This window comes from Acanthopagrus latus, chromosome 4 (genome assembly GCF_904848185.1).
Source record: "Acanthopagrus latus isolate v.2019 chromosome 4, fAcaLat1.1, whole genome shotgun sequence".
In the NCBI taxonomy this organism is placed as follows: Eukaryota; Metazoa; Chordata; class Actinopteri; order Spariformes; family Sparidae; genus Acanthopagrus; species Acanthopagrus latus.
The window spans coordinates 19434606-19440605 of NC_051042.1; positions in this window are offsets into that span (position 1 = coordinate 19434606).

Sequence of the window (6000 nt, forward strand, 5' to 3'; positions counted from 1 at the left end):
CTCAGGGAAAGATTATGTTTTAGCTTTCCCGCTTCTGTCACCACAAACATGCATGGAAATTTCCCCTAAGTCTTAAAAATTAACGTCTGGTTTTGTCGCCACTAACATGGTTGGAAAATGTCCCGACCCAGTGGTTTCACGCATACAAATGCTGAATGTTTATCATTCTCCGGCTTGGGAGTCGGAAAACACCATCACCATCCCCTCCCCCCACTGATATTGGAAGTCAGCCCATGTACCTGTAACATGAACGTTAAAAGAGACGCGTTGTTGACAATTTTATGATGCGTGTGACGTTTGCAAAAAAGTTAAATGACAACATTTTATTCTGACGACTGTGCTGATGTATGTGTTGCACCGTCATTTGTACTGCATCTTTTCCCTCATCTTGTTTTATCTTATTTTACTGTGTATTTTATCTCACAGTGTATATAGTATTATAAAGTATATTTGTACTTTTTATTAAATATAATATAATATTTAATAAATATATTAGGTTTAGAAATGGTATCTCTGGTACAGTTGTCCACTAGAGAGCACTGACAAGTTTACTTTTCAACTGTAAAATGTCTCTCTCTGTTACTGTTTTGGTCTAAATTATTTAGAAATACGGTTGAATGAACGCTAAACATATTTTTTCATATATACAGTTTTTTAGTATTGTTGAGGAAGCAGCCAAATGTATTTCCCTATGTATACCAAGCATCTGGCCACAAAAAACTTTCTTCGGGATGAATAAAGCTTTATCTTCTTTTCTGTCAAATCAACAGAAGTTGTTTGTGTCTCATTCAACTACTGACCTTGTTGCCTAAATCTCAATCTCCTTAAGTAGCCGCACATTGCTACTCTGCAGGTTTAACCGAATGAGGAGGCGAGTCACCATGATCTCATTGGCGGCTCAGTGAAACTGAGCCAAGCAAAGCTAATTAAGAAACTGCTCAGAGAGGATAGAAGAAAACAGAGCGCTTATTATTTTATGAAGCGAATACGCTCGTATAAATGCATAAAATGTTTGCTACAACTGCTGGCAGCAATGAGAGGGAACACAATGTAAGTTATTGAGAGATTGGTGAACTTGCCTTTATTCTTTATCATTGTGCGTTCCCTTACTGCCAGTTGACGGAGTGATGTAAGGTTCAGGTTACCTTTCCTCACCCTTTGGGGGCTCAGAGATTGATTCAGTGTCAGATTTAAATGCCCATTAAACAGGAGTCTTTAGTGAGTCCTGAAGGACGAGAGGGCATCAGAGGAGTCCGCGTGCATATGATCTAAGGTAATGTTCCTCTGTGTGTGCTGGTATGTTTACATCTGCATGTTATGTTACATGTTTCCTCAGGACTGTAGGGTGACGAGGAAGAGCGTGATGTAATCATAAAGACTCCTTCTGTGTAAACCCCTTTGGGCAGGACCATTAACCTTTAAATAAGATGGCAGTGAGGCTGGAGAGCATCCCGGGTTTTTTTTCGTTCTTTTTTTTTTTCATACAATGAAACCGCACCACGAGGTGAGACAGCACATCTCTGTCGCTGTATTTACATATTTGTTCCCACTAATAAACAGAATGAAGGAAGGGAGAGCCGCGGTGTATAAACCACAGTCGACTTGAGACGGCCCATGCGCCGGAAAAAGTAAATCTAGATATAAACTCTATCTGGAACGAGTGACACCGCGATAAAATTGCCAAGGAGAGAAGTCAGACAGGCAGGTAAGTCGTGTTGGATGGGGCAAGCTGGCGAGCAGCTGGTGGGGAAGGTCAGCGGGGAAACTGCTGTTATCAGCACTGCTTGATATTGGCACGCATGAAAACAACAGAAAAACTCACCAAAGAAAATCACCTCGCCTTTCCTCTGACTCCTCTCATGTTTGTTTACAGTTCTTTGAGTTGCAAAGAGGATTAAGCAAACACACACACACACACACACACACACACACACACACACACACACACACACACACACACACACATACACAGAGGCACACCAGTGGCCTGAAGGAGACAGAGGATGGAGAGGTCACCACAGCAGTGATATGGTCTTTAGCCAGGAGGGCAGTTGAGACTGTGAATGACGCACAGCCTGCAGCACTCTGTCAATACTCTCTTTAGTCTCTCTTCATAACAGAAAATTTACTGCTACTTGGTGAAACTGGCTTTGCAAACACCATAATCAAAATCTCTGTGCCTCTAAAACAACACACCCTTCCTGTTAGAGTGCTCAGTGTGCAGCGTGTGCCAACTTCTTTCTGTGCTAATTTCGTTGGCCTCCAACATATGTCCGGCTGAATGGTTCAGTTATGTGTCAACATCTGCTTGATAAAACTACACCAGGAGTCTCTTTCATCGTCTTTGTATGCAGTGATATAAATGGCTAGCTCAAAACACAGCTGTCATCGTTTTGATTTTTACAGCGAGCGAGAGATGGAGAAGAACCCCCGGATTGGTTGAAGAGTGAGATTTCCCTCAGGAGCAGCAACCATCCAAATGTGTTGATCCCCCCCTCACCATAAATTACACTATCCCCTGGCCCCTGGCCACGATTAATCACATGACCACAGCAGCCAGATTAAATCTGTAGCCTTGGACTGTTCTCCTGTCTCACTCTCTCTCGTCCTCTCTTTCATGCACGCGGCGCACAAATAATCAACAAGCACACACACACACACACACAACATGGGCTGAGCACATCGTAACGTATGTAGTGACAAATAAACAGGCCACGGCTACGAGTGTGCCATCAGAGAAATTAGTCACCGTGTGGATGGTGTGTCATCATCCACCTGTTATGTGTCACTGTCTGTAGGCTACAGCTCCCGACGCTGTTTGCAGCTTGTAACTCAACACTTCACTGCAGAGCTCTAATTTTTTTCACGGCCAGACCTGCATCGCCACGGCAACACTGGCTCTGGGCTTGTCCCCGACACTCGATATGCTTTCATATTTCAAGAAAGAACTTATGTAAGTTAAACAGGTATGACATAAAAGAGACTTTTACTTTCATAAAGAGCAGACTAAATTATTTTACAGGTCTAAAGAGAAAAGCAACACAGTAAATATTGCATTGTGGTAATGTAACAAGCAATCCACTGGTGTAACATTGCACTGCTTAAAAAGTGTTGGAGTCATTAAGGACAGTTTACCTCTTTTGTCACTGAACGACAACACTGGAGGCAATTAGCTTCTGCTGGGGCCACAAATGTATACTTATACTAGATTCCTTTCACATATGCAGTTGTACTCCACTGGACCTGTAATGTGGAGGTACCCTTTGATCATTTTCCAGTCGATTTTCAAACATTAATCACTAACAGTTGAAGGGACGAGCTTCTTCAGTGTGAAAACTTGAATATCTACAATGTACTGAAATACATGCTGGTGTTTACAAAATGCCTATTAGACTAAATGTGTCTTCGCACCAAGCCTTGCCTTTTCATTTAGTCAAGCTTGGAAGACTTAGAAAGTGTTGCTAAAAATGGGACATTGAATTAAGTAGCAGAATGTCACTGTGGAGAACATCCTCTGTTTTTTTTTAATTTGGATTGTAAATGGTGAGCTAAAATTAGATCTGAGATAACGCTGGGTTCATTTTCACACTGATTTGGGTTGCAAGACCATCTAATAATGGTGTAATGCTGAAGTGATATAATGCTATTCTGTAATATAGAGGTTATAGTAGTTATGGTTATTTTCATGCAATCTATTTTGTTTGAGAGAGAAAATACAAGAAAAGCAACAGATGTGATGTACGCAGGGGGTCCTGCTCGAACTGATATGCAGCGCTGGTCCCACTTTTGGAGTATGAAAGAAAAAAATGAACAAAGCGCAGGTCTGCGCTGTAATGTAAAGCGGAAAGGAGCTATAGCTGACAGCAGTATCTGCGTGATAAAAAACCCGCCTGTGACGTGTGTGAGACTTGCCAGAGAGCAGTGATGTGATAAGAAGAAACACACGGACCGCCAGACATGGGAGCTGCCGAGGATGCATTAAGCATACGAATCAGCCAAGGGTAATGCAATATGTAAATGAAACAGTTGTTGAAGTGAACGTGCCTGCTGTTGTTTCAAAATTGCATGTGAGGAGCAAGGGGCACGACTCGGCGGTAACATGTGCACGCTATGTGCTACTGTGTTTTTTTCCTCTCGGTCTGAGCGCTCTATCTCAGGAGGAGGGGGGGTAGATGTGGATAGAATTATTGTTTTGTTAGTCCCAAAGTCAAGTTGAGTTACATTAACAGGTAGATTTTCCGTTAAACACCCAGCGTCACACAGTTTTAGGGTAGAGCACAGAGGTGGTGAGGTGATGGAGGTTGAGTGGAAAAAAAGCTAACAGAGGGGGAGACCGGGAGCGAATGCCAAGAGCCCTGGATATTAAATGACTGCTGTTGCTGCTCGGACAGTGATTTATGGTTCAGCTTCCGAGGTGTAGGGTGTGTGTGGGGAGGGAAAACAAGGACGGTTCCACATGAAGGGGGATATACATGTAAACAGATATTCCACACAACGTTTGCAGAGAGAACCGAGTTTTCATGGCAACTCCACGCGCGAGTCTATACATCAGCGTGTGTTTATAGACGGTGTTACCTGACAGTGAGGTGAGGCTTCGTGCTCGCGTGCCTTCGAGTCAGCGGGCTCTGACACCAGCAGCTTCCTCCTCTCCTGCCCTCCCACTGTCACCTTTATTAACAGTCTGCCAGGTGGAGACTTTCTTTCCTAAGTGTCCCACTGTAGCGTCAGATTTGCTGAGGTAAGTGATGAGCCGAGGCACAAAGAGCCTGTGGGAGGGAGGCAGCTCTCCCACCTGTTCAAAAAGCACTGTTTACAGGTAACACAGAGCGGCAATATACACTAGTTTAAGACAGTACAATACAAAGCACCTCAGTGTCGGGTAGTCTGCCCTGTTGCTAACATCTGTGTTAATACGCCCTGGCTGCCTTTAGTCTGCCATCTAAAGGTTGGACTTGTTTTCACAAGAGACAAAATTTGCCTCTATGCTTAAGACGTTTGAATAAAGAAATAATGTATCCTGTATTATGTCAACACTCTTGATGTGACAGTGGATTAGGGTTGGGCTGGTGAAAAATGCCAACGTCCAGGTGCCCCACCAGTGACCACAATGAACAGCTCATGTGCTGTTCTTATTATCACTGTAAGTTCTTTTTTCCCAATCAATCTTGCCCATTAGACAAATTTATATGCTCGCTTAAATTTGTGGTAGCTGTGTTTCTTTTTTCTGCAGGCCGCTGTTAATGTGTTTCTTTATATTGTGCCGCTGTTGTTCACAGTTTTCTTAGCTAAGCGTCCACCTTGTAGCTAGTCGACTTTCTTTGCTTCAAGCTTCAGAGGCTGAATTCAGACAAGTCACAGACATGTGGTGCGGAGACGAAGGCGCTTTTAAACCAAGACTGGGAATGTTTGTATATTGGTGGTGACGGGAGACAGTAGAGGTTGCCGTTATATTACAGTATGACATGACAAGCACATAGATAATTATTGGTTATCTATATTGGCTGAAACAAATCCATATCCTGTATTTGTAATAAACATAAAACATTAAGTAACAGCTCCTGTTACCAAATAGTCTGGCACATCAACTTGGACAAAAATAAACAGTGTTTAAAAAAACAAGATATGATGTTTTAATCATGAGGGGTGAATGTGGGCAGATGGGCAGGCTAGCTGTTTCCCCTTGTTTGCTGCCTTCATGCTAAGCTAAGCTAATGAGCTCTTGGCTGTAGCTTAATATGTAATGGAAAGATATGAGATTAACTCTCCTATTCTCAACAAGAAAACAAATACCAATAACTCCCAAAGTGTTCCTTTGAGTTCTCTGTTCTAAAACCTGCCACGCATCGTTCCCAGGTTCATTTTAAGAAAGGGCATTTTTCACAGTGTTAGCAGCCTGTTTAAATTCTGCATAGTGATTGTGGCCCACAGAAAACCCAAGAGTGAAAGATTAGAATTTGTGCGCGTTTGTGCGGCTGTTGCTTCTTTGACAGACACTATTAC